The sequence below is a fragment of the Pristiophorus japonicus genome, chromosome 19, assembly GCF_044704955.1.
Source record: "Pristiophorus japonicus isolate sPriJap1 chromosome 19, sPriJap1.hap1, whole genome shotgun sequence".
NCBI lineage: Eukaryota > Metazoa > Chordata > Chondrichthyes > Pristiophoridae > Pristiophorus > Pristiophorus japonicus.
In genome coordinates, this window is record NC_091995.1 from 50,352,800 (window position 1) to 50,380,446 (window position 27,647).

At 42.2% G+C, this 27,647-nt stretch overlaps 26 non-coding genes across 26 annotated transcripts; all 26 read right to left on the reverse strand.

The window, feature by feature from the left end:
• Window positions 1-504: 504 nt before the first annotated feature.
• trnae-uuc (transfer RNA glutamic acid (anticodon UUC)) lies at window positions 505-576 on the reverse strand. Its single transcript has one exon. It is a non-coding gene; the product is annotated as a tRNA-Glu (tRNA).
• A 594-nt stretch (window positions 577-1,170) lies between these two features.
• Window positions 1,171-1,242, reverse strand: trnag-ucc (transfer RNA glycine (anticodon UCC)). Its single transcript has one exon. It is a non-coding gene; the product is annotated as a tRNA-Gly (tRNA).
• Window positions 1,243-1,825: 583 nt separating this feature from the next.
• trnag-ucc (transfer RNA glycine (anticodon UCC)) lies at window positions 1,826-1,897 on the reverse strand. The gene has a single exon. It is a non-coding gene; the product is annotated as a tRNA-Gly (tRNA).
• A 586-nt stretch (window positions 1,898-2,483) lies between these two features.
• On the reverse strand, window positions 2,484-2,555 carry trnag-ucc (transfer RNA glycine (anticodon UCC)). Its single transcript has one exon. It is a non-coding gene; the product is annotated as a tRNA-Gly (tRNA).
• Window positions 2,556-3,141: 586 nt separating this feature from the next.
• On the reverse strand, window positions 3,142-3,213 carry trnag-ucc (transfer RNA glycine (anticodon UCC)). Its single transcript has one exon. It is a non-coding gene; the product is annotated as a tRNA-Gly (tRNA).
• A 2,573-nt stretch (window positions 3,214-5,786) lies between these two features.
• trnag-ucc (transfer RNA glycine (anticodon UCC)) lies at window positions 5,787-5,858 on the reverse strand. Its single transcript has one exon. It is a non-coding gene; the product is annotated as a tRNA-Gly (tRNA).
• Window positions 5,859-6,441: 583 nt separating this feature from the next.
• On the reverse strand, window positions 6,442-6,513 carry trnae-uuc (transfer RNA glutamic acid (anticodon UUC)). The gene has a single exon. It is a non-coding gene; the product is annotated as a tRNA-Glu (tRNA).
• A 594-nt stretch (window positions 6,514-7,107) lies between these two features.
• Window positions 7,108-7,179, reverse strand: trnag-ucc (transfer RNA glycine (anticodon UCC)). Its single transcript has one exon. It is a non-coding gene; the product is annotated as a tRNA-Gly (tRNA).
• A 577-nt stretch (window positions 7,180-7,756) lies between these two features.
• Window positions 7,757-7,828, reverse strand: trnag-ucc (transfer RNA glycine (anticodon UCC)). The gene has a single exon. It is a non-coding gene; the product is annotated as a tRNA-Gly (tRNA).
• Window positions 7,829-8,414: 586 nt separating this feature from the next.
• Window positions 8,415-8,486, reverse strand: trnag-ucc (transfer RNA glycine (anticodon UCC)). The gene has a single exon. It is a non-coding gene; the product is annotated as a tRNA-Gly (tRNA).
• A 583-nt stretch (window positions 8,487-9,069) lies between these two features.
• On the reverse strand, window positions 9,070-9,141 carry trnae-uuc (transfer RNA glutamic acid (anticodon UUC)). Its single transcript has one exon. It is a non-coding gene; the product is annotated as a tRNA-Glu (tRNA).
• A 594-nt stretch (window positions 9,142-9,735) lies between these two features.
• Window positions 9,736-9,807, reverse strand: trnag-ucc (transfer RNA glycine (anticodon UCC)). The gene has a single exon. It is a non-coding gene; the product is annotated as a tRNA-Gly (tRNA).
• Window positions 9,808-10,401: 594 nt separating this feature from the next.
• trnag-ucc (transfer RNA glycine (anticodon UCC)) lies at window positions 10,402-10,473 on the reverse strand. Its single transcript has one exon. It is a non-coding gene; the product is annotated as a tRNA-Gly (tRNA).
• A 583-nt stretch (window positions 10,474-11,056) lies between these two features.
• trnag-ucc (transfer RNA glycine (anticodon UCC)) lies at window positions 11,057-11,128 on the reverse strand. The gene has a single exon. It is a non-coding gene; the product is annotated as a tRNA-Gly (tRNA).
• Window positions 11,129-11,728: 600 nt separating this feature from the next.
• Window positions 11,729-11,800, reverse strand: trnae-uuc (transfer RNA glutamic acid (anticodon UUC)). Its single transcript has one exon. It is a non-coding gene; the product is annotated as a tRNA-Glu (tRNA).
• A 594-nt stretch (window positions 11,801-12,394) lies between these two features.
• trnag-ucc (transfer RNA glycine (anticodon UCC)) lies at window positions 12,395-12,466 on the reverse strand. The gene has a single exon. It is a non-coding gene; the product is annotated as a tRNA-Gly (tRNA).
• Window positions 12,467-13,049: 583 nt separating this feature from the next.
• On the reverse strand, window positions 13,050-13,121 carry trnag-ucc (transfer RNA glycine (anticodon UCC)). Its single transcript has one exon. It is a non-coding gene; the product is annotated as a tRNA-Gly (tRNA).
• Window positions 13,122-15,013: 1,892 nt separating this feature from the next.
• trnag-ucc (transfer RNA glycine (anticodon UCC)) lies at window positions 15,014-15,085 on the reverse strand. Its single transcript has one exon. It is a non-coding gene; the product is annotated as a tRNA-Gly (tRNA).
• Window positions 15,086-16,331: 1,246 nt separating this feature from the next.
• trnag-ucc (transfer RNA glycine (anticodon UCC)) lies at window positions 16,332-16,403 on the reverse strand. Its single transcript has one exon. It is a non-coding gene; the product is annotated as a tRNA-Gly (tRNA).
• A 1,248-nt stretch (window positions 16,404-17,651) lies between these two features.
• On the reverse strand, window positions 17,652-17,723 carry trnag-ucc (transfer RNA glycine (anticodon UCC)). Its single transcript has one exon. It is a non-coding gene; the product is annotated as a tRNA-Gly (tRNA).
• Window positions 17,724-18,969: 1,246 nt separating this feature from the next.
• trnag-ucc (transfer RNA glycine (anticodon UCC)) lies at window positions 18,970-19,041 on the reverse strand. The gene has a single exon. It is a non-coding gene; the product is annotated as a tRNA-Gly (tRNA).
• A 2,575-nt stretch (window positions 19,042-21,616) lies between these two features.
• Window positions 21,617-21,688, reverse strand: trnag-ucc (transfer RNA glycine (anticodon UCC)). Its single transcript has one exon. It is a non-coding gene; the product is annotated as a tRNA-Gly (tRNA).
• Window positions 21,689-24,263: 2,575 nt separating this feature from the next.
• On the reverse strand, window positions 24,264-24,335 carry trnag-ucc (transfer RNA glycine (anticodon UCC)). The gene has a single exon. It is a non-coding gene; the product is annotated as a tRNA-Gly (tRNA).
• A 1,246-nt stretch (window positions 24,336-25,581) lies between these two features.
• On the reverse strand, window positions 25,582-25,653 carry trnag-ucc (transfer RNA glycine (anticodon UCC)). The gene has a single exon. It is a non-coding gene; the product is annotated as a tRNA-Gly (tRNA).
• Window positions 25,654-26,241: 588 nt separating this feature from the next.
• trnag-ucc (transfer RNA glycine (anticodon UCC)) lies at window positions 26,242-26,313 on the reverse strand. Its single transcript has one exon. It is a non-coding gene; the product is annotated as a tRNA-Gly (tRNA).
• Window positions 26,314-27,550: 1,237 nt separating this feature from the next.
• On the reverse strand, window positions 27,551-27,622 carry trnag-ucc (transfer RNA glycine (anticodon UCC)). The gene has a single exon. It is a non-coding gene; the product is annotated as a tRNA-Gly (tRNA).
• Window positions 27,623-27,647: the final 25 nt, after the last annotated feature.

Sequence of the window (27,647 nt, forward strand, 5' to 3'; positions counted from 1 at the left end):
ACTCGACAGATTTGATGAAAGGTAACATCACATGTAATGCAAGATAGACAGATAAAAGAAAGCATCGAAGGAACCAGCTAAAAATTGCAATATTTTGCTCACAATTAAATGAATTCCAGATTCACACAATGTATGTCAAGTGTCAACTGGGTATTCTTCAACATTCTTTCCATTTTGTCTGCCTCTGCCCTCTCAGGGAGCAAATCCCCAGAATTTAACTGGAAATGACTCACTGATGTTGAGGAATTTGAAATACTGCTGCTTGACTTGCAGGGCCTGAGCCCAGCTGCAACATTTACGTCTATGGTGATTGACAGCTCATACTATGAATTCAGGTCGCACTGTCGCCAGTACATTATGACACATTGACTTTGCATTGCAAGCATTCAAACAGGACCCTTTGAAAACAGGTTGCTCAACAAAATCTATGAGCTGCTGCTGGAAGAACTACTTGCAACCAGAGTCATCAGAAGTCCATTTCAACCACAAGTAGAAATTGACAAATGTGATGGCTGGGAATCGAACCCAGGTCAACTGCTTGAAAGGCAACAATGCTTACCACTGCACCACCATCAAACAACTGAAAGCAAGATTTGATAAACCGCAGAGTAATCCTGCAGCTTTTTCTGAAGCCGTTTTTGTTCCTTCTGATGCAACTCGACAGATTTGATGAAAGGTAACATCACATGTAATGCAAGATAGACAGATAAAAGAAGGCATCGAAGGAACCAGCTAAAAATTGCAATATTTTGCTCACAATTAAATGAATTCCAGATTCACACAATGTATGTCAAGTGTCAACTGGGTATTCTTCAACATTCTTCCCATTTTGTCTGCCTCTGCCCTGTCAGGGAGCAAATCCCCAGAATTTAACTGGAAATGACTCACTGATGTTGAGGAATTTGAAATACTGCTGCTTGACTTGCAGGGCCTGAGCCCAGCTGCAACATTGACGTCTATGGTGATTGACAGTTCATACTATGAATTCAGGTAGCACTGTCGCCAGTACATTATGACACATTGATGACACGTCGACTTTGCATTGCAAACATTCAAACATGACTCTTTGAAAACAGGTTGCTCAACAAAATCCATGAGCTGCGGCTGGAAGAACTCCTTGCAACCAGAGTCATCAGAGGTTCATTTCATTCTCAAGTAGAAATTGACAAATGTGATGGCTGGGAATCGAACCCAGGCCAACTGCTTGGAAGGCAACCATGCTTACCACTGCACCACCATCACACAGATGCAAGCTAACTTATATAAACCGCACAGTAATCCTGCAGCTTTTTCTGAAGCCGTTATTGTTCCTTCTGATGCAACTCGACAGATTTGATGAAAGGTAACATCACATGTAATGCAAGATAGACAGATAAAAGAAGGCATCGAAGGAACCAGCTAAAAATTGCAATATTTTGCTCACAATTAAATGAATTCCAGATTCACACAATGTATGTCAAGTGTCAACTGGGTATTCTTCAACATTCTTTCCATTTTGTCTGCCTCTGCCCTCTCAGGGAGCAAATCCCCAGAATTTGACTGGAAATGACTCACTGATGTTGAGGAATTTGAAATACTGCTGCTTGACTTGCAGGGCCTGAGCCCAGCTGCAACATTGACGTCTATGGTGATTGACAGCTCATACTATGAATTCAGGTAGCACTGTCGCCAGTACATTATGACACATTGACTTTGCATTGCAAGCATTCAAACATGACCCTTTCAAAACAGGTTGCTCAACAAAATCCATGAGCTGCGGCTGGAAGAACTGCTTGCAACCAGAGTCATCAGAGGTTCATTTCATTCTCAAGTAGAAATTGACAAATGTGATGGCTGGGAATCGAACCCAGGTCAACTGCTTGGAAGGCAACCATGCTTACCACTGCACCACCATCACACAGCTGAAAACAGCCTTTGATAAACCGCAGAGTAATCCTGCAGCTTTTTCTGAAGCCGTTTTTGTTCCTTCTGATGCAACTCGACAGATTTGATGAAAGGTAACATCACATGTAATGCAAGATAGACAGATAAAAGAAGGCATCGAAGGAACCAGCTAAAAATTGCAATATTTTGCTCACAATTAAATGAATTCCAGATTCACACAATGTATGTCAAGTGTCAACTGGGTATTCTTCAACATTCTTCCCATTTTGTCTGCCTCTGCCCTCTCAGGGAGCAAATCCCCAGAATTTAACTGGAAATGACTCACTGATGTTGTTGAGGAATTTGAAATACTGCTGCTTGACTTGCAGGGACTGAGCCCAGCTGCAACATTGACATCTATGGTGATTGACAGCTCACACGATGAATTCAGGTCGCACTGTCGCCAGTACATTATGACACATTGACTTTGCATTGCAAGCATTCAAACAGGACCCTTTGAAAACAGGTTGCTCAACAAAATCCATGAGCTGCTGCTGGAAGAACTGCTTGCAACCAGAGTCTTCAGAAGTCCATTTCATCCACAAGTAGAAATTGACAAATGTGATGGCTGGGAATCGAACCCAGGTCAACTGCTTGGAAGGCAACCATGCTTACCACTGCACCACCATCACACAGCTGCAAACTAACTTTGATAAACCGCACAGTAATCCTGCAGCTTTTTCTGAAGCCGTTTTTGTTCCTTCTGATGCAACTCGACAGATTTGATGAAAGGTAACATCACATGTAATGCAAGATAGACAGATAAAAGAAGGCATCGAAGGAACCAGCTAAAAATTGCAATATTTTGCTCACAATTAAATGAATTCCAGATTCACACAATGTATGTCAAGTGTCAACTGGGTATTCTTCAACATTCTTCCCATTTTGTCTGCCTCTGCCCTCTCAGGGAGCAAATCCCCAGAATTTAACTGGAAATGACTCACTGATGTTGTTGAGGAATTTGAAATTCTGCTGCTTGACTTGCAGGGCCTGAGCCCAGCTGCAACATTGACGTCTATGGTGATTGACAGCTCACACTATGAATTCAGGCAGCACTGTCGCCAGGACATTATGACACATTGACTTTGCATTGCAAGCATTCAAACAGGACCCTTTGAAAACAGGTTGCTCAACAAAATCCATGAGCTGCTGCTGGAAGAACTGCTTGCAACCAGAGTCATCAGAAGTCCATTTCATCCACGAGTCGAAATTGACAAATGTGATGGCTGGGAATCGAACCCAGGTCAACTGCTTGGAAGGCAACCATGCTTACCACTGCACCACCATCAAACAACTGAAAGCAAGATTTGATAAACCGCAGAGTAATCCTGCAGCTTTTCCTGAAGCTGTTTTTGTTCCTTCTGATGCAACTCGACAGATTTGATGAAAGGTAACATCACATGTAATGCAAGATAGACAGATAAAAGAAAGCATCGAAGGAACCAGCTAAAAATTGCAATATTTTGCTCACAATTAAATGAATTCCAGATTCACACAATGTATGTCAAGTGTCAACTGGGTATTCTTCAACATTCTTTCCATTTTGTCTGCCTCTGCCCTCTCAGGGAGCAAATCCCCAGAATTTTACTGGAAATGACTCACTGATGTTGAGGAATTTGAAATACTGCTGCTTGACTTGCAGGGCCTGAGCCCAGCTGCAACATTTACGTCTATGGTGATTGACAGTTCATACTATGAATTCAGGTCGCACTGTCGCCAGTACATTATGACACATTGATGACACGTCGACTTTGCATTGCAAACATTCAAACATGACCCTTTGAAAACAGGTTGCTCAACAAAATCCATGAGTTGCGGCTGGAAGCACTACTTGCAACCAGAGTCATCAGAGGTTCATTTCATTCTCAAGTAGAAATTGACAAATGTGATGGCTGGGAATTGAACCCAGGTCAACTGTTTGGAAGGCAACCATGCTTACCACTGCACGACCATCACACAGCTGCAAACTAACTTTGATAAACCGCACAGTAATCCTGCAGCTTTTTCTGAAGCCGTTTTTGTTCCTTCTGATGCAACTCGACAGATTTGATGAAAGGTAACATCACATGTAATGCAAGATAGACAGATAAAAGAAGGCATCGAAGGAACCAGCTAAAAATTGCAATATTTTGCTCACAATTAAATGAATTCCAGATTCACACAATGTATGTCAAGTGTCAACTGGGTATTCTTTAACATTCTTCCCATTTTGTCTGCCTCTGCCCTCTCAGGGAGAAAATCCCCAGAATTTAACTGGAAATGACTCACTGATGTTGTTGAGGAATTTGAAATTCTGCTGCTTGACTTGCAGGGCCTGAGCCCAGCTGCAACATTGACGTCTATGGTGATTGACAGCTCACACGATGAATTCAGGCAGCACTGTCGCCAGGACATTATGACACATTGACTTTGCATTGCAAGCATTCAAACAGGACCCTTTGAAAACAGGTTGCTCAACAAAATCCATGAGCTGCTGCTGGAAGAACTGCTTGCAACCAGAGTCATCAGAAGTCCATTTCATCCACTAGTAGAAATTGACAAATGTGATGGCTGGGAATCGAACCCATGTCAACTGCTTGGAAGGCAACCATGCTTACCACTGCACCACCATCAAACAACTGAAAGCAAGATTTGATAAACCGCAGAGTAATCCTGCAGCTTTTCCTGAAGCTGTTTTTGTTCCTTCTGATGCAACTCGACAGATTTGATGAAAGGTAACATCACATGTAATGCAAGATAGACAGATAAAAGAAAGCATCGAAGGAACCAGCTAAAAATTGCAATATTTTGCTCACAATTAAATGAATTCCAGATTCACACAATGTATGTCAAGTGTCAACTGGGTATTCTTCAACATTCTTTCCATTTTGTCTGCCTCTGCCCTCTCAGGGAGCAAATCCCCAGAATTTAACTGGAAATGACTCACTGATGTTGAGGAATTTGAAATACTGCTGCTTGACTTGCAGGGCCTGAGCCCAGCTGCAACATTTACGTCTATGGTGATTGACAGTTCATACTATGAATTCAGGTCGCACTGTCGCCAGTACATTATGACACATTGATGACACGTCGACTTTGCATTGCAAACATTCAAACATGACCCTTTGAAAACAGGTTGCTCAACAAAATCCATGAGTTGCGGCTGGAAGCACTACTTGCAACCAGAGTCATCAGAGGTTTATTTCATTCTCAAGTAGAAATTGACAAATGTGATGGCTGGGAATTGAACCCAGGTCAACTGTTTGGAAGGCAACCATGCTTACCACTGCACGACCATCACACAGCTGCAAACTAACTTTGATAAACCGCACAGTAATCCTGCAGCTTTTTCTGAAGCCGTTTTTGTTCCTTCTGATGCAACTCGACAGATTTGATGAAAGGTAACATCACATGTAATGCAAGATAGACAGATAAAAGAAGGCATCGAAGGAACCAGCTAAAAATTGCAATATTTTGCTCACAATTAAATGAATTCCAGATTCACACAATGTATGTCAAGTGTCAACTGGGTATTCTTTAACATTCTTCCCATTTTGTCTGCCTCTGCCCTCTCAGGGAGCAAATCCCCAGAATTTAACTGGAAATGACTCACTGATGTTGAGGAATTTGAAATACTGCTGCTTGACTTGCAGGGCCTGAGCCCAGCTGCAACATTGACGTCTATGGTGATTGACAGCTCATACAATGAATTCAGGTAGCACTGTCGCCAGTACATTATGACACATTGACTTTGCATTGCAAGCATTCAAACATGACCCTTTCAAAACAGGTTGCTCAACAAAATCCATGAGCTGCGGCTGGAAGAACTGCTTGCAACCAGAGTCATCAGAGGTTCATTTCATTCTCAAGTAGAAATTGACAAATGTGATGGCTGGGAATTGAACCCAGGTCAACTGCTTGGAAGGCAACCATGCTTACCACTGCACCACCATCACACAGCTGAAAGCAGCCTTTGATAAACCACACAGTAATCCTGCAGCTTTTTCTGAAGCCGTTTTTGTTCCTTCTGATGCAACTCGACAGATTTGATGAAAGGTAACATCACATGTAATGCAAGATAGACAGATAAAAGAAAGCATCGAAGGAACCAGCTAAAAATTGCAATATTTTGCTCACAATTAAATGAATTCCAGATTCACACAATGTATGTCAAGTGTCAACTGGGTATTCTTCAACATTCTTTCCATTTTGTCTGCCTCTGCCCTCTCAGGGAGCAAATCCCCAGAATTTAACTGGAAATGACTCACTGATGTTGAGGAATTTGAAATACTGCTGCTTGACTTGCAGGGCCTGAGCCCAGCTGCAACATTTACGTCTATGGTGATTGACAGCTCATACTATGAATTCAGGTAGCACTGTCGCCAGTACATTATGACACATTGACTTTGCATTGCAAGCATTCAAACAGGACCCTTTGAAATCAGGTTGCTCAACAAAATCTATGAGCTGCTGCTGGAAGAACTGCTTGCAACCAGAGTCATCAGAAGTCCATTTCAACCACAAGTAGAAATTGACAAATGTGATGGCTGGGAATCGAACCCAGGTCAACTGCTTGAAAGGCAACAATGCTTACCACTGCACCACCATCAAACAACTGAAAGCAAGATTTGATAAACCGCAGAGTAATCCTGCAGCTTTTTCTGAAGCCGTTTTTGTTCCTTCTGATGCAACTCGACAGATTTGATGAAAGGTAACATCACATGTAATGCAAGATAGACAGATAAAGGAAGGCATCGAAGGAACCAGCTAAAAATTGCAATATTTTGCTCACAATTAAATGAATTCCAGATTCACACAATGTATGTCAAGTGTCAACTGGGTATTCTTCAACATTCTTCCCATTTTGTCTGCCTCTGCCCTGTCAGGGAGCAAATCCCCAGAATTTAACTGGAAATGACTCACTGATGTTGAGGAATTTGAAATACTGCTGCTTGACTTGCAGGGCCTGAGCCCAGCTGCAACATTGACGTCTATGGTGATTGACAGTTTATACTATGAATTCAGGTAGCACTGTCGCCAGTACATTATGACACATTGATGACACGTCGACTTTGCATTGCAAACATTCAAACATGACTCTTTGAAAACAGGTTGCTCAACAAAATCCATGAGCTGCGGCTGGAAGAACTCCTTGCAACCAGAGTCATCAGAGGTTCATTTCATTCTCAAGTAGAAATTGACAAATGTGATGGCTGGGAATCGAACCCAGGCCAACTGCTTGGAAGGCAACCATGCTTACCACTGCACCACCATCAAACAACTGAAAGCAAGATTTGATAAACCGCAGAGTAATCCTGCAGCTTTTCCTGAAGCTGTTTTTGTTCCTTCTGATGCAACTCGACAGATTTGATGAAAGGTAACATCACATGTAATGCAAGATAGACAGATAAAAGAAGGCATCGAAGGAACCAGCTAAAAATTGCAATATTTTGCTCACAATTAAATGAATTCCAGATTCACACAATGTATGTCAAGTGTCAACTGGGTATTCTTCAAAATTCTTCCCATTTTGTCTGCCTCTGCCCTCTCAGGGAGCAAATCCCCAGAATTTAACTGGAAATGACTCACTGATGTTGTTGAGGAATTTGAAACACTGCTGCTTGACTTGCAGGGCCTGAGCCCAGCTGCAACATTGACGTCTATGGTGATTGACAGTTCATACAATGAATTCAGGTCGCACTGTCGCCAGTACATTATGACACATTGACTTTGCATTGCAAGCATTCAAACATGACCCTTTGAAAACAGGTTGCTCAACAAAATCCATGAGCTGCGGCTGGAAGAACTGCTTGCAACCAGAGTCATATTTCATTCTCAAGTAGAAATTGACAAATGTGATGGCTGGGAATCGAACCCAGGTCAACTGCTTGGAAGGCAACCATGCTTACCACTGCACCACCATCAAACAACTGAAAGCAAGATTTCATAAACCGCACAGTAATCCTGCAGCTTTTCCTGAAGCTGTTTTTGTTCCTTCTGATGCAACTCGACAGATTTGATGAAAGGTAACATCACATGTAATGCAAGATAGACAGATAAAAGAAGGCATCGAAGGAACCAGCTAAAAATTGCAATATTTTGCTCACAATTAAATGAATTTCAGATTCACACAATGTATGTCAAGTGTCAACTGGGTATTCTTCAAAATTCTTCCCATTTTGTCTGCCTCTGCCCTCTCAGGGAGCAAATCCCCAGAATTTAACTGGAAATGACTCACTGATGTTGTTGAGGAATTTGAAACACTGCTGCTTGACTTGCAGGGCCTGAGCCCAGCTGCAACATTGACGTCTATGGTGATTGACAGCTCATACAATGAATTCAGGTTGCACTGTCGCCAGTACATTATGACACATTGACTTTGCATTGCAAGCATTCAAACATGACCCTTTCAAAACAGGTTGCTCAACAAAATCCATGAGCTGCGGCTGGAAGAACTGCTTGCAACCAGAGTCATCAGAGGTTCATTTCATTCTCAAGTAGAAATTGACAAATGTGATGGCTGGGAATCGAACCCAGGTCAACTGCTTGGAAGGCAACCATGCTTACCACTGCACCACCATCACACAGCTGAGAACAGCCTTTGATAAACCACACAGTAATCCTGCAGCTTTTTCTGAAGCCGTTTTTGTTCCTTCTGATGCAACTCGACAGATTTGATGAAAGGTAACATCACATGTAATGCAAGATAGACAGATAAAAGAAAGCATCGAAGGAACCAGCTAAAAATTGCAATATTTTGCTCACAATTAAATGAATTCCAGATTCACACAATGTATGTCAAGTGTCAACTGGGTATTCTTCAACATTCTTTCCATTTTGTCTGCCTCTGCCCTCTCAGGGAGCAAATCCCCAGAATTTAACTGGAAATGACTCACTGATGTTGAGGAATTTGAAATACTGCTGCTTGACTTGCAGGGCCTGAGCCCAGCTGCAACATTTACGTCTATGGTGATTGACAGCTCATACTATGAATTCAGGTCGCACTGTCGCCAGTACATTATGACACATTGACTTTGCATTGCAAGCATTCAAACAGGACCCTTTGAAAACAGGTTGCTCAACAAAATCTATGAGCTGCTGCTGGAAGAACTACTTGCAACCAGAGTCATCAGAAGTCCATTTCAACCACAAGTAGAAATTGACAAATGTGATGGCTGGGAATCGAACCCAGGTCAACTGCTTGAAAGGCAACAATGCTTACCACTGCACCACCATCAAACAACTGAAAGCAAGATTTGATAAACCGCAGAGTAATCCTGCAGCTTTTTCTGAAGCCGTTTTTGTTCCTTCTGATGCAACTCGACAGATTTGATGAAAGGTAACATCACATGTAATGCAAGATAGACAGATAAAAGAAGGCATCGAAGGAACCAGCTAAAAATTGCAATATTTTGCTCACAATTAAATGAATTCCAGATTCACACAATGTATGTCAAGTGTCAACTGGGTATTCTTCAACATTCTTCCCATTTTGTCTGCCTCTGCCCTGTCAGGGAGCAAATCCCCAGAATTTAACTGGAAATGACTCACTGATGTTGAGGAATTTGAAATACTGCTGCTTGACTTGCAGGGCCTGAGCCCAGCTGCAACATTGACGTCTATGGTGATTGACAGTTCATACTATGAATTCAGGTAGCACTGTCGCCAGTACATTATGACACATTGATGACACGTCGACTTTGCATTGCAAACATTCAAACATGACTCTTTGAAAACAGGTTGCTCAACAAAATCCATGAGCTGCGGCTGGAAGAACTCCTTGCAACCAGAGTCATCAGAGGTTCATTTCATTCTCAAGTAGAAATTGACAAATGTGATGGCTGGGAATCGAACCCAGGCCAACTGCTTGGAAGGCAACCATGCTTACCACTGCACCACCATCACACAGATGAAAGCTAACTTATATAAACCGCACAGTAATCCTGCAGCTTTTTCTGAAGCCGTTATTGTTCCTTCTGATGCAACTCGACAGATTTGATGAAAGGTAACATCACATGTAATGCAAGATAGACAGATAAAAGAAGGCATCGAAGGAACCAGCTAAAAATTGCAATATTTTGCTCACAATTAAATGAATTCCAGATTCACACAATGTATGTCAAGTGTCAACTGGGTATTCTTCAACATTCTTTCCATTTTGTCTGCCTCTGCCCTCTCAGGGAGCAAATCCCCAGAATTTAACTGGAAATGACTCACTGATGTTGAGGAATTTGAAATACTGCTGCTTGACTTGCAGGGCCTGAGCCCAGCTGCAACATTGACGTCTATGGTGATTGACAGCTCATACTATGAATTCAGGTAGCACTGTCGCCAGTACATTATGACACATTGATGACACGTCGACTTTGCATTGCAAACATTCAAACATGACCCTTTGAAAACAGGTTGCTCAACAAAATCCATGAGCTGCGGCTGGAAGAACTCCTTGCAACCAGAGTCATCAGAGGTTCATTTCATTCTCAAGTAGAAATTGACAAATGTGATGGCTGTGAATCGAACCCAGGCCAACTGCTTGGAAGGCAACCATGCTTACCACTGCACCACCATCACACAGATGAAAGCTAACTTATATAAACCGCACAGTAATCCTGCAGCTTTTTCTGAAGCCGTTTTTGTTCCTTCTGATGCAACTCGACAGATTTGATGAAAGGTAACATCACATGTAATGCAAGATAGACAGATAAAAGAAGGCATCGAAGGAACCAGCTAAAAATTGCAATATTTTGCTCACAATTAAATGAATTCCAGATTCACACAATGTATGTCAAGTGTCAACTGGGTATTCTTCAACATTCTTTCCATTTTGTCTGCCTCTGCCCTCTCAGGGAGCAAATCCCCAGAATTTGACTGGAAATGACTCACTGATGTTGAGGAATTTGAAATACTGCTGCTTGACTTGCAGGGCCTGAGCCCAGCTGCAACATTGACGTCTATGGTGATTGACAGCTCATACTATGAATTCAGGTAGCACTGTCGCCAGTACATTATGACACATTGACTTTGCATTGCAAGCATTCAAACATGACCCTTTCAAAACAGGTTGCTCAACAAAATCCATGAGCTGCGGCTGGAAGAACTGCTTGCAACCAGAGTCATCAGAGGTTCATTTCATTCTCAAGTAGAAATTGACAAATGTGAGGGCTGGGAATCGAACCCAGGTCAACTGCTTGGAAGGCAACCATGCTTACCACTGCACCACCATCACACAGCTGAAAACAGCCTTTGATAAACCGCAGAGTAATCCTGCAGCTTTTTCTGAAGCCGTTTTTGTTCCTTCTGATGCAACTCGACAGATTTGATGAAAGGTAACATCACATGTAATGCAAGATAGACAGATAAAAGAAGGCATCGAAGGAACCAGCTAAAAATTGCAATATTTTGCTCACAATTAAATGAATTCCAGATTCACACAATGTATGTCAAGTGTCAACTGGGTATTCTTCAACATTCTTCCCATTTTGTCTGCCTCTGCCCTGTCAGGGAGCAAATCCCCAGAATTTAACTGGAAATGACTCACTGATGTAGAGGAATTTGAAATACTGCTGCTTGACTTGCAGGGCCTGAGGACTTGCAGGGCCTGAGCCCAGCTGCAACATTGACGTCTATGGTGATTGACAGCTCATACTATGAATTCAGGTAGCACTGTAGCCAGTACATTATGACACATTGACTTTGCATTGCAAGCATTCAAACAGGACCCTTTGAAAACAGGTTGCTCAACAAAATCTATGAGCTGCTGCTGGAAGAACTGCTTGCAACCAGAGTCATCAGAAGTCCATTTCAACCACAAGTAGAAATTGACAAATGTGATGGCTGGGAATCGAACCCAGGTCAACTGCTTGAAAGGCAACAATGCTTACCACTGCACCACCATCAAACAACTGAAAGCAAGATTTGATAAACCGCAGAGTAATCCTGCAGCTTTTTCTGAAGCCGTTTTTGTTCCTTCTGATGCAACTCGACAGATTTGATGAAAGGTAACATCACATGTAATGCAAGATAGACAGATAAAAGAAAGCATCGAAGGAACCAGCTAAAAATTGCAATATTTTGCTCACAATTAAATGAATTCCAGATTCACACAATGTATGTCAAGTGTCAACTGGGTATTCTTCAACATTCTTCCCATTTTGTCTGCCTCTGCCCTGTCAGGGAGCAAATCCCCAGAATTTAACTGGAAATGACTCACTGATGTTGAGGAATTTGAAATACTGCTGCTTGACTTGCAGGGCCTGAGCCCAGCTGCAACATTGACGTCTGTGGTGATTGACAGTTCATACTATGAATTCAGGTAGCACTGTCGCCAGTACATTATGACACATTGATGACACGTCGACTTTGCATTGCAAACATTCAAACATGACCCTTTGAAAACAGGTTGCTCAACAAAATCCATGAGCTGCAGCTGGAAGAACTCCTTGCAACCAGAGTCATCAGAGGTTCATTTCATTCTCAAGTAGAAATTGACAAATGTGATGGCTGGGAATCGAACCCAGGTCAACTGATTGGAAGGCAACCATGCTTACCACTGCACCACCATCACACAGATGAAAGCTAACTTATATAAACCGCACAGTAATCCTGCAGCTTTTTCTGAAGCCGTTTTTGTTCCTTCTGATGCAACTCGACAGATTTGATGAAAGGTAACATCACATGTAATGCAAGATAGACAGATAAAAGAAGGCATCGAAGGAACCAGCTAAAAATTGCAATATTTTGCTCACAATTAAATGAATTCCAGATTCACACAATGTATGTCAAGTGTCAACTGGGTATTCTTCAACATTCTTTCCATTTTGTCTGCCTCTGCCCTCTCAGGGAGCAAATCCCCAGAATTTAACTGGAAATGACTCACTGATGTTGAGGAATTTGAAATACTGCTGCTTGACTTGCAGGGCCTGAGCCCAGCTGCAACATTGACGTCTATGGTGATTGACAGCTCATACTATGAATTCAGGTAGCACTGTCGCCAGTACATTATGACACATTGACTTTGCATTGCAAGCATTCAAACATGACCCTTTCAAAACAGGTTGCTCAACAAAATCCATGAGCTGCGACTGGAAGAACTGCTTGCAACCAGAGTCATCAGAGGTTCATTTCATTCTCAAGTAGAAATTGACAAATGTGATGGCTGGGAATCGAACCCAGGTCAACTGCTTGGAAGGCAACCATGCTTACCACTGCACCACCATCACACAGCTGAAAACAGCCTTTGATAAACCACAGAGTAATCCTGCAGCTTTTTCTGAAGCCGTTTTTGTTCCTTCTGATGCAACTCGACAGATTTGATGAAAGGTAACATCACATGTAATGCAAGATAGACAGATAAAAGAAAGCATCGAAGGAACCAGCTAAAAATTGCAATATTTTGCTCACAATTAAATGAATTCCAGATTCACACAATGTATGTCAAGTGTCAACTGGGTATTCTTCAACATTCTTTCCATTTTGTCTGCCTCTGCCCTCTCAGGGAGCAAATCCCCAGAATTTAACTGGAAATGACTCACTGATGTTGAGGAATTTGAAATACTGCTGCTTGACTTGCAGGGCCTGAGCCCAGCTGCAACATTTACGTCTATGGTGATTGACAGCTCATACTATGAATTCAGGTAGCACTGTCGCCAGTACATTATGACACATTGATGACACGTCGGCTTTGCATTGCAAACATTCAAACATGACCCTTTGAAAACAGGTTGCTCAACAAAATCCATGAACTGCTGCTGGAAGAACTGCTTGCAACGAGAGGTTCATTTCATCCTCAAGTATAAATTGACAAATGTGATGGCTGGGCATCGAACCCATGTCAACTGCTTGGAAAGCAACCATGCTTACCACTGCACCACCATCACACAGCTAAAAACAGCGTTTGATAAACCGCACAGTAATCCTGCAGCTTTTTCTGAAGCCGTTTTTGTTCCTTCTGATGCAACTCGACAGATTTGATGAAAGGTAACATCACATGTAATGCAAGATAGACAGATAAAAGAAGGCATCGAAGGAACCAGCTAAAAATTGCAATATTTTGCTCACAATTAAATGAATTCCAGGTTCACACAATGTATGTCAAGTGTCAACTGGGTATTCTTCAACATTCTTTCCATTTTGTCTGCCTCTGCCCTCTCAGGGAGCAAATCCCCAGAATTTAACTGGAAATGACTCACTGATGTTGTTGAGGAATTTGAAATACTGCTGCTTGACTTGCAGGGCCTGAGCCCAGCTGCAACATTGACGTCTATGGTGATTGACAGCTCATACTGTGAGTTCAGGTAGCACTGTCGCCAGTACATTATGACACATTGATTTTGCATTGCAAGCATTCAAACATGACCCTTTGAAAACAGGTTGCTCAACAAAATCCATGAGCTGCGGCTGTAAGAACTGCTTGCAACCAGAGTCATCAGAGGTTCATTTCATTCTCAAGTAGAAATTGACAAATGCGATGGCTGGGAATCGAACGCAGGTCAACTGCTTGGAAGGCAACCATGCTTACCACTGCACCACCATCACACAGCTGAAAACAACCTTTGATAAACCGCACAGTAATCCTGCAGCTTTTTCTGAAGCCGTTTTTGTTCCTTCTGATGCAACTCGACAGATTTGATGAAAGGTAACATCACATGTAATGCAAGATAGACAGATAAAAGAAGGCATCGAAGGAACCAGCTAAAAATTGCAATATTTTGCTCACAATTAAATGAATTCCAGATTCACACAATGTATGTCAAGTGTCAACTGGGTATTCTTCAACATTCTTTCAATTTTGTCTGCCTCTGCCCTCTCAGGGAGCAATTCCCCAGAATTTAACTGGAAATGACTCACTGATGTTGTCAAAGAATTTGAAACACTGCTGCTTGACTTGCAGGGCCTGAGCCCAGCTGCAACATTGACGTCTATGGTGATTGACAGTTCATACTATGAATTCAGGTTGCACTGTCGCCAGTACATTATGACACGTCGACTTTGCATTGCAAGCATTCAAACATGACCCTTTGAAAACAGGTTGCTCAACAAAATCCATGAGCTGCTGCTGGAAGAACTGCTTGCAACCAGAGGTTCATTTCATCCTCAAGCATAAATTGACAAATGTGATGGCTGGGTATCGAACCCAGGTCAACTGCTTGGAAGGCAACCATGCTTACCACTGCACCACCATCACACAGCTGAAAACAGCCTTTGATAAACCGCACAGTAATCCTGCAGCTTTTTCTGAAGCCGTTTTTGTTCCTTCTGATGCAACTCGACAGATTTGATGAAAGGTAATATCACATGTAATGCAAGATAGACAGATAAAAGAAGGCATCGAAGGAACCAGCTAAAAATTGCAATATTTTGCTCACAATTAAATGAATTCCAGATTCACACAATGTATGTCAAGTGTCAACTGGGTATTCTTCAACATTCTTCCCATTTTGTCTGCCTCTGCCCTCTCAGGGAGCAAATCCCCATAATTTAACTGGAAATGACTCACTGATATTGTTGAGGAATTTGAAATACTGCTGCTTGACTTGCAGGGCCTGAGCCCAGCTGCAACATTGACGTCTATGGTGATTGACAGTTCATACTATGAATTCAGGTTGCACTGTCGCCAGTACATTATGACACATTGATGACACGTCGACTTTGCATTGCAAGCATTCAAACATGACCCTTTGAAAACAGGTTGCTCAACAAAATCCATGAACTGCTGCTGGAAAAACTGCTTGCAACGAGAGGTTCATTTCATCCTCAAGTATAAATTGACAAATGTGATGGCTGGGAATCGAACCCAAGTCAACTGCTTGGAAGGCAACCATGCTTACCACTGCACCACCATAACACAGCTGAAAACAGCGTTTGATAAACCGCACAGTAATCCTGCAGCTTTTTCTGAAGCCGTTTTTGTTCCTTCTGATGCAACTCGACAGATTTGATGAAAGGTAACATCACATGTAATGCAAGATAGACAGATAAAAGAAGGCATCGAAGGAACCAGCTAAAAATTGCAATATTTTGCTCACAATTAAATGAATTCCAGGTTCACACAATGTATGTCAAGTGTCAACTGGGTATTCTTCAACATTCTTTCCATTTTGTCTGCCTCTGCCCTCTCAGGGAGCAAATCCCCAGAATTTAACTGGAAATGACTCACTGATGTTGTTGAGGAATTTGAAATACTGCTGCTTGACTTGCAGGGCCTGAACCCAGCTGCAACATTGACGTCTATGGTGATTGACAGCTCATACTGTGAGTTCAGGTAGCACTGTCGCCAGTACATTATGACACATTGATTTTGCATTGCAAGCATTCAAACATGACCCTTTGAAAACAGGTTGCTCAACAAAATCCATGAGCTGCGGCTGGAAGAACTGCTTGCAACCAGAGTCATCAGAGGTTCATTTCATTCTCAAGTAGAAATTGACAAATGTGATGGCTGGGAATCGAACCCAGGTCAACTGCTTGGAAGGCAACCATGCTTACCACTGCACCACCATCACACAGCTGAAAACAACCATTGATAAACCGCACAGTAATCCTGCAGCTTTTTCTGAAGCCGTTTTTGTTCCTTCTGATGCAACTCGACAGATTTGATGAAAGGTAATATCACATGTAATGCAAGATAGACAGATAAAAGAAGGCATCGAAGGAACCAGCTAAAAATTGCAATATTTTGCTCACAATTAAATGAATTCCAGATTCACACAATGTATGTCAAGTGTCAACTGGGTATTCTTCAACATTCTTCCCATTTTGTCTGCCTCTGCCCTCTCAGGGAGCAATTCCCCAGAATTTAACTGGAAATGACTCACTGATGTTGTTAAAGAATTTGAAACACTGCTGCTTGACTTGCAGGGCCTGAGCCCAGCTGCAACATTGACGTCTATGGTGATTGACAGTTCATACTATTAATTCAGGTAGCACTGTCGCCAGTACATTATGACACATTGATGACACGTCGACTTTGCATTGCAAGCATTCAAACATGACCCTTTGAAAACAGGTTGCTCAACAAAATCCATGAGCTGCTGCTGGAAGAACTGCTTGCAACCAGAGGTTCATTTCATCCTCAAGTATAAATTGACAAATGTGATGGCTGGGTATCGAACCCAGGTCAACTGGTTGGAAGGCAACCATGCTTACCACTGCACCACCATCACACAGCTGAAAACAGCCTTTGATAAACCGCACAGTAATCCTGCAGCTTTTTCTGAAGCCGTTTTTGTTCCTTCTGATGCAACTCGACAGATTTGATGAAAGGTAACATCACATGTAATGCAAGATAGACAGATAAAAGAAGGCATCGAAGGAACCAGCTAAAAATTGCAATATTTTGCTCACAATTAAATGAATTCCAGATTCACACAATGTATGTCAAGTGTCAACTGGGTATTCTTCAACATTCTTCCCATTTTGTCTGCCTCTGCCCTCTCAGGGAGCAAATCCCCATAATTTAACTGGAAATGACTCACTGATATTGTTGAGGAATTTGAAATACTGCTGCTTGACTTGCAGGGCCTGAGCCCAGCTGCAACATTGACGTCTATGGTGATTGACAGTTCATACTATGAATTCAGGTTGCACTGTCGCCAGTACATTATGACACATTGATGACACGTCGACTTTGCATTGCAAGCATTCAAACATGACCCTTTGAAAACAGGTTGCTCAACAAAATCCATGAGCTGCTGCGGGAAGAACTGCTTGCAACCAGAGGTTCATTTCATCCTCAAGTACAAATTGACAAATGTGATGGCTGGGAATCGAACCCAGCTCAACTGCTTGGAAGGCAACCATGCTTACCACTGCACCACCATCACACAGCTCAAAACAACCTTTGATAAACCGCACAGTAATCCTGCAGCTTTTTCTGAAGCCGTTTTTGTTCCTTCTGATGCAACTCGACAGATTTGATGAAAGGTAACATCACATGTAATGCAAGATAGACAGATAAAAGAAGGCATCGAAGGAACCAGCTAAAAATTGCAATACTTTGCTCACAATTAAATGAATTCCTGATTCACACAATGTATGTCAAGTGTCAACTGGGTATTCTTCAACATTCTTTCCATTTTGTCTGCCTCTGCCCTCTCAGGGAGCAAATCCCCAAAAGTTAACTGGAAATGACTCACTGATGTTGTTGAGGAATTTGAAATACTGCTGCTTGACTTGCAGGGCCTGAGCCCAGCTGCAACATTGACGTCTATGGTGATTGACAGCTCATACTGTGAGTTCAGGTAGCACTGTCGCCAGTACATTATGACACATTGATTTTGCATTGCAAGCATTCAAACATGACCCTTTGAAAACAGGTTGCTCAACAAAATCCATGAGCTGCGGCTGTAAGAACTGCTTGCAACCAGAGTCATCAGAGGTTCATTTCATTCTCAAGTAGAAATTGACAAATGCGATGGCTAGGAATCGAACGCAGGTCAACTGCTTGGAAGGCAACCATGCTTACCACTGCACCACCATCACACAGCTGAAAACAACCTTTGATAAACCGCACAGTAATCCTGCAGCTTTTTCTGAAGCCGTTTTTGTTCCTTCTGATGCAACTCGACAGATTTGATGAAAGGTAACATCACATGTAATGCAAGATAGACAGATAAAAGAAGGCATCGAAGGAACCAGCTAAAAATTGCAATATTTTGCTCACAATTAAATGAATTCCAGATTCACACAATGTATGTCAAGTGTCAACTGGGTATTCTTCAACATTCTTTCAATTTTGTCTGCCTCTGCCCTCTCAGGGAGCAATTCCCCAGAATTTAACTGGAAATGACTCACTGATGTTGTCAAAGAATTTGAAACACTGCTGCTTGACTTGCAGGGCCTGAGCCCAGCTGCAACATTGACATCTATGGTGATTGACAGTTCATACTATGAATTCAGGTAGCACTGTCGCCAGTACATTATGACACATTGATGACACGTCGACTTTGCATTGCAAGCATTCAAACATGACCCTTTGAAAACAGGTTGCTCAACAAAATCCATGAGCTGCTGCTGGAAGAACTGCTTGCAACGAGAGGTTCATTTCATCCTCAAGTATAAATTGACAAATGTGATGGCTGGGAATCAAACCCAGGTCAATTGCTTGGAAGGCAACCATGCTTACCACTGCACCACCATCACACAGCTGAAAACAGCCTTTGATAAACCGCACAGTAATCCTGCAGCTTTTTCTGAAGCCGTTTTTGTTCCTTCTGATGCAACTCGACAGATTTGATGAAAGGTAATATCACATGTAATGCAAGATAGACAGATAAAAGAAGGCATCGAAGGAACCAGCTAAAAATTGCAATATTTTGCTCACAATTAAATGAATTCCAGATTCACACAATGTATGTCAAGTGTTAACTGGGTATTCTTCAACATTCTTCCCATTTTGTCTGCCTCTGCCCTCTCAGGGAGCAAATCCCCATAATTTAACTGGAAATGACTCACTGATGTTGTTGAGGAATTTGAAATACTGCTGCGTGACTTGCAGGGCCTGAGCCCAGCTGCAACATTGACGTCTATGGTGATTGACAGTTCATACTATGAATTCAGGTTGCACTGTCGCCAGTACATTATGACACATTGATGACACGTCGACTTTGCATTGCAAGCATTCAAACATGACCCTTTGAAAACAGGTTGCTCAACAAAATCCATGAGCTGCTGCTGGAAGAACTGCTTGCAACCATAGTCAACAGAGGTTCATTTCATTCTCAAGTAGAAATTGACAAATGCGATGGCTGGGAATCGAACGCAGGTCAACTGCTTGGAAGGCCACCATGCTTACCACTGCACCACCATCACACAGCTCAAAACAACCTTTGATAAACCGCACAGTAATCCTGCAGCTTTTTCTGAAGCCGTTTTTGTTCCTTCTGATGCAACTCGACAGATTTGCTGAAAGGTAATATCACATGTAATGCAAGTTAGACAGATAAAAGAAGGCATCGAAGGAACCAGCTAAAAATTGCAATATTTTGCTCACAATTAAATGAATTCCAGATTCACACAATGTATGTCAAGTGTCAACTGGGTATTCTTCAACATTCTTCCCATTTTGTCTGCCTCTGCCCTCTCAGGGAGCAAATCCCCATAATATAACTGGAAATGACTCACTGATGTTGTTGAGGAATTTGAAATACTGCTGCTTGACTTGCAGGGCCTGAGCCCAGCTGCAACATTGACGTCTATGGTGATTGACAGTTCACACTATGAATTCAGGTTGCACTGTCGCCAGTACATTATGACACATTGATGACACGTCGACTTTGCATTGCAAGCATTCAAACATGACCCTTTGAAAACAGGTTGCTCAACAAAATCCATGAACTGCTGCTGGAAAAACTGCTTGCAACGAGAGGTTCATTTCATCCTCAAGTATAAATTGACAAATGTGATGGCTGGGAATCGAACACAAGTCAACTGCTGGGAAGGCAACCATGCTTACCACTGCACCACCATCACACAGCTGAAAACAGCATTTGATAAACCGCACAGTAATCCTGCAGCTTTTTCTGAAGCCGTTTTTGTTCCTTCTGATGCAACTCGACAGATTTGATGAAAGGTAACATCACATGTAATGCAAGATAGACAGATAAAAGAAGGCATCGAAGGAACCAGCTAAAAATTGCAATATTTTGCTCACAATTAAATGAATTCCAGGTTCACACAATGTATGTCAAGTGTCAACTGGGTATTCTTCAACATTCTTTCCATTTTGTCTGCCTCTGCCCTCTCAGGGAGCAAATCCCCAGAATTTAACTGGAAATGACTCACTGATGTTGTTGAGGAATTTGAAATACTGCTGCTTGACTTGCAGGGCCTGAGCCCAGCTGCAACATTGACGTCTATGGTGATTGACAGCTCATACTGTGAGTTCAGGTAGCACTGTCGCCAGTACATTATGACACATTGATTTTGCATTGCAAGCATTCAAACATGACCCTTTGAAAACAGGTTGCTCAACAAAATCCATGAGCTGCGGCTGTAAGAACTGCTTGCAACCAGAGTCATCAGAGGTTCATTTCATTCTCAAGTAGAAATTGACAAATGCGATGGCTGGGAATCGAACGCAGGTCAACTGCTTGGAAAGCAACCATGCTTACCACTGCACCACCATCACACAGCTGAAAACAACCTTTGATAAACCGCACAGTAATCCTGCAGCTTTTTCTGAAGCCGTTTTTGTTCCTTCTGATGCAACTCGACAGATTTGATGAAAGGTAACATCACATGTAATGCAAGATAGACAGATAAAAGAAGGCATCGAAGGAACCAGCTAAAAATTGCAATATTTTGCTCACAATTAAATGAATTCCAGATTCACACAATGTATGTCAAGTGTCAACTGGGTATTCTTCAACATTCTTTCAATTTTGTCTGCCTCTGCCCTCTCAGGGAGCAATTCCCCAGAATTTAACTGGAAATGACTCACTGATGTTGTCAAAGAATTTGAAACACTGCTGCTTGACTTGCAGGGCCTGAGCCCAGCTGCAACATTGACGTCTATGGTGATTGACAGTTCATACTATGAATTCAGGTAGCACTGTCGCCAGTACATTATGACACATTGATGACACGTCGACTTTGCATTGCAAGCATTCAAACATGACCCTTTGAAAACAGGTTGCTCAACAAAATCCATGAGCTGCTGCTGGAAGAACTGCTTGCAACCAGAGGTTCATTTCATCCTCAAGTATAAATTGACAAATGTGATGGCTGGGAATCAAACCCAGGTCAACTGCTTGGAAGGCAACCATGCTTACCACTGCACCACCATCACACAGCTGAAAACAGCCTTTGATAAACCGCACAGTAATCCTGCAGCTTTTTCTGAAGCCGTTTTTGTTCCTTCTGATGCAACTCGACAGATTTGATGAAAGGTAATATCACATGTAATGCAAGATAGACAGATAAAAGAAGGCATCGAAGGAACCAGCTAAAAATTGCAATATTTTGCTCACAATTAAATGAATTCCAGATTCACACAATGTATGTCAAGTGTTAACTGGGTATTCTTCAACATTCTTCCCATTTTGTCTGCCTCTGCCCTCTCAGGGAGCAAATCCCCATAATTTAACTGGAAATGACTCACTGATGTTGTTGAGGAATTTGAAATACTGCTGCGTGACTTGCAGGGCCTGAGCCCAGCTGCAACATTGACGTCTATGGTGATTGACAGTTCATACTATGAATTCAGGTTGCACTGTCGCCAGTACATTATGACACATTGATGACACGTCGACTTTGCATTGCAAGCATTCAAACATGACCCTTTGAAAACAGGTTGCTCAACAAAATCCATGAGCTGCTGCTGGAAGAACTGCTTGCAACCATAGTCAACAGAGGTTCATTTCATTCTCAAGTAGAAATTGACAAATGCGATGGCTGGGAATCGAACGCAGGTCAACTGCTTGGAAGGCCACCATGCTTACCACTGCACCACCATCACACAGCTGAAAACAACCTTTGATAAACCGCACAGTAATCCTGCAGCTTTTTCTGAAGCCGTTTTTGTTCCTTCTGATGCAACTCGACAGATTTGCTGAAAGGTAATATCACATGTAATGCAAGTTAGACAGATAAAAGAAGGCATCGAAGGAACCAGCTAAAAATTGCAATATTTTGCTCACAATTAAATGAATTCCAGATTCACACAATGTATGTCAAGTGTCAACTGGGTATTCTTCAACATTCTTCCCATTTTGTCTGCCTCTGCCCTCTCAGGGAGCAAATCCCCATAATATAACTGGAAATGACTCACTGATGTTGTTGAGGAATTTGAAATACTGCTGCTTGACTTGCAGGGCCTGAGCCCAGCTGCAACATTGACGTCTATGGTGATTGACAGTTCACACTATGAATTCAGGTTGCACTGTCGCCAGTACATTATGACACATTGATGACACGTCGACTTTGCATTGCAAGCATTCAAACATGACCCTTTGAAAACAGGTTGCTCAACAAAATCCATGAACTGCTGCTGGAAGAACTGCTTGCAACGAGAGGTTCATTTCATCCTCAAGTATAAATTGACAAATGTGATGGCTGGGAATCGAACACAAGTCAACTGCTTGGAAGGCAACCATGCTTACCACTGCACCACCATCACACAGCTGAAAACAGCATTTGATAAACCGCACAGTAATCCTGCAGCTTTTTCTGAAGCCGTTTTTGTTCCTTCTGATGCAACTCGACAGATTTGATGAAAGGTAACATCACATGTAATGCAAGATAGACAGATAAAAGAAGGCATCGAAGGAACCAGCTAAAAATTGCAATATTTTGCTCACAATTAAATGAATTCCAGGTTCACACAATGTATGTCAAGTGTCAACTGGGTATTCTTCAACATTCTTTCCATTTTGTCTGCCTCTGCCCTCTCAGGGAGCAAATCCCCAGAATTTAACTGGAAATGACTCACTGATGTTGTTGAGGAATTTGAAATACTGCTGCTTGACTTGCAGGGCCTGAGCCCAGCTGCAACATTGACGTCTATGGTGATTGACAGCTCATACTGTGAGTTCAGGTAGCACTGTCGCCAGTACATTATGACACATTGATTTTGCATTGCAAGCATTCAAACATGACCCTTTGAAAACAGGTTGCTCAACAAAATCCATGAGCTGCGGCTGTAAGAACTGCTTGCAACCAGAGTCATCAGAGGTTCATTTCATTCTCAAGTAGAAATTGACAAATGCGATGGCTGGGAATCGAACGCAGGTCAACTGCTTGGAAGGTAACCATGCTTACCACTGCACCACCATCACACAGCTGAAAACAGCCTTTGATAAACCGCACAGTAATCCTGCAGCTTTTTCTGAAGCCGTTTTTGTTCCTTCTGATGCAACTCGACAGATTTGATGAAAGGTAATATCACATGTAATGCAAGATAGACAGATAAAAGAAGGCATCGAAGGAACCAGCTAAAAATTGCAATATTTTGCTCACAATTAAATGAATTCCAGATTCACACAATGTATGTCAAGTGTCAACTGGGTATTCTTCAACATTCTTCCCATTTTGTCTGCCTCTGCCCTCTCAGGGAGCAAATCCCCATAATTTAACTGGAAATGACTCACTGATGTTGTTGAGGAATTTGAAATACTGCTGCGTGACTTGCAGGGCCTGAGCCCAGCTGCAACATTGACGTCTATGGTGATTGACAGTTCATACTATGAATTCAGGTTGCACTGTCGCCAGCACATTATGACACATTGATGACACGTCGACTTTGCATTGCAAGCATTCAAACATGACCCTTTGAAAACAGGTTGCTCAACAAAATCCATGAGCTGCTGCGGGAAGAACTGCTTGCAACCAGAGGTTCATTTCATCCTCAAGTATAAATTGACAAATGTGATGGCTGGGAATCGAACCCAGCTCAACTGCTTGGAAGGCAACCATGCTTACCACTGCACCACCATCACACAGCTCAAAACAACCTTTGATAAACCGCACAGTAATCCTGCAGCTTTTTCTGAAGCCGTTTTTGTTCCTTCTGATGCAACTCGACAGATTTGATGAAAGGTAACATCACATGTAATGCAAGATAGACAGATAAAAGAAGGCATCGAAGGAACCAGCTAAAAATTGCAATACTTTGCTCACAATTAAATGAATTCCTGATTCACACAATGTATGTCAAGTGTCAACTGGGTATTCTTCAACATTCTTTCCATTTTGTCTGCCTCTGCCCTCTCAGGGAGCAAATCCCCAAAAGTTAACTGGAAATGACTCACTGATGTTGTTGAGGAATTTGAAATACTGCTGCTTGACTTGCAGGGCCTGAGCCCAGCTGCAACATTGACGTCTATGGTGATTGACAGCTCATACTGTGAGTTCAGGTAGCACTGTCGCCAGTACATTATGACACATTGATTTTGCATTGCAAGCATTCAAACATGACCCTTTGAAAACAGGTTGCTCAACAAAATCCATGAGCTGCGGCTGTAAGAACTGCTTGCAACCAGAGTCATCAGAGGTTCATTTCATTCTCAAGTAGAAATTGACAAATGCGATGGCTGGGAATCAAACGCAGGTCAACTGCTTGGAAGGCAACCATGCTTACCACTGCACCACCATCACACAGCTGAAAACAACCTTTGATAAACCGTACAGTAATCCTGCAGCTTTTTCTGAAGCCGTTTTTGTTCCTTCTGATGCAACTCGACAGATTTGATGAAAGGTAACATCACATGTAATGCAAGATAGACAGATAAAAGAAGGCATCGAAGGAACCAGCTAAAAATTGCAATATTTTGCTCACAATTAAATGAATTCCAGATTCACACAATGTATGTCAAGTGTCAACTGGGTATTCTTCAACATTCTTTCAATTTTGTCTGCCTCTGCCCTCTCAGGGAGCAATTCCCCAGAATTTAACTGGAAATGACTCACTGATGTTGTCAAAGAATTTGAAACACTGCTGCTTGACTTGCAGGGCCTGAGCCCAGCTGCAACATTGACGTCTATGGTGATTGACAGTTCATACTATGAATTCAGGTAGCACTGTCGCCAGTACATTATGACACATTGATGACACGTCGACTTTGCATTGCAAGCATTCAAACATGACCCTTTGAAAACAGGTTGCTCAACAAAATCCATGAGCTGCTGCTGGAAGAACTGCTTGCAACCAGAGGTTCATTTCATCCTCAAGTATAAATTGACAAATGTGATGGCTGGGAATCAAACCCAGGTCAACTGCTTGGAAGGCAACCATGCTTACCACTGCACCACCATCACACAGCTGAAAACAGCCTTTGATAAACCGCACAGTAATCCTGCAGCTTTTTCTGAAGCCGTTTTTGTTCCTTCTGATGCAACTCGACAGATTTGATGAAAGGTAATATCACATGTAATGCAAGATAGACAGATAAAAGAAGGCATCGAAGGAACCAGCTAAAAATTGCAATATTTTGCTCACAATTAAATGAATTCCAGATTCACACAATGTATGTCAAGTGTTAACTGGGTATTCTTCAACATTCTTCCCATTTTGTCTGCCTCTGCCCTCTCAGGGAGCAAATCCCCATAATTTAACTGGAAATGACTCACTGATGTTGTTGAGGAATTTGAAATACTGCTGCGTGACTTGCAGGGCCTGAGCCCAGCTGCAACATTGACGTCTATGGTGATTGACAGTTCATACTATGAATTCAGGTTGCACTGTCGCCAGTACATTATGACACATTGATGACACGTCGACTTTGCATTGCAAGCATTCAAACATGACCCTTTGAAAACAGGTTGCTCAACAAAATCCATGAGCTGCTGCGGGAAGAACTGCTTGCAACCAGAGGTTCATTTCATCCTCAAGTATAAATTGACAAATGTGATGGCTGGGAATCGAACCCAGCTCAACTGCTTGGAAGGCAACCATGCTTACCACTGCACCACCATCACACAGCTCAAAACAACCTTTGATAAACCGCACAGTAATCCTGCAGCTTTTTCTGAAGCCGTTTTTGTTCCTTCTGATGCAACTCGACAGATTTGATGAAAGGTAACATCACATGTAATGCAAGATAGACAGATAAAAGAAGGCATCGAAGGAACCAGCTAAAAATTGCAATACTTTGCTCACAATTAAATGAATTCCTGATTCACACAATGTATGTCAAGTGTCAACTGGGTATTCTTCAACATTCTTTCCATTTTGTCTGCCTCTGCCCTCTCAGGGAGCAAATCCCCAAAAGTTAACTGGAAATGACTCACTGATGTTGTTGAGGAATTTGAAATACTGCTGCTTGACTTGCAGGGCCTGAGCCCAGCTGCATCATTGATGTCGATGGTGATTGACAGCTCATACTTTGAGTTCAGGTAGCACTGTCGCCAGTACATTATGACACATTGACTTTGCATTGCAAGCATTCAAACATGATCCTTTGAAAACAGGTTGCTCAACAAAATCCATGAGCTGCGGCTGTAAGAACTGCTTGCAAACAGAGGTTCAGTTCATTCTCAAGTAGAAATTGACAAATGCGATGGCTGGGAATCGAACGCAGGTCAACTGCTTGGAAGGCAACCATGCTTACCACTGCACCACCATCACACAGCTGAAAACAACCTTTGATAAACCGCACAGTAATCCTGCAGCTTTTTCTGAAGCCGTTTTTGTTCCTTCTGATGCAACTCGACAGATTTGATGAAAGGTAACATCACATGTAATGCAAGATAGACAGATAAAAGAAGGCATCGAAGGAACCAGCTAAAAATTGCAATATTTTGCTCACAATTAAATGAATTCCAGATTCACACAATGTATGTCAAGTGTCAACTGGGTATTCTTCAACATTCTTTCAATTTTGTCTGCCTCTGCCCTCTCAGGGAGCAATTCCCCAGAATTTAACTGGAAATGACTCACTGATGTTGTCAAAGAATTTGAAACACTGCTGCTTGACTTGCAGGACCTGAGCCCAGCTGCAACATTGACGTCTATGGTGATTGACAGTTCATACTATGAATTCAGGTAGCACTGTCGCCAGTACATTATGACACATTGATGACACGTCGACTTTGCATTGCAAGCATTCAAACATGACCCTTTGAAAACAGGTTGCTCAACAAAATCCATGAGCTGCTGCTGGAAGAACTGCTTGCAACCAGAGGTTCATTTCATCCTCAAGTATAAATTGACAAATGTGATGGCTGGGAATCAAACCCAGGTCAACTGCTTGGAAGGCAACCATGCTTACCACTGCACCACCATCACACAGCTGAAAACAGCCTTTGATAAA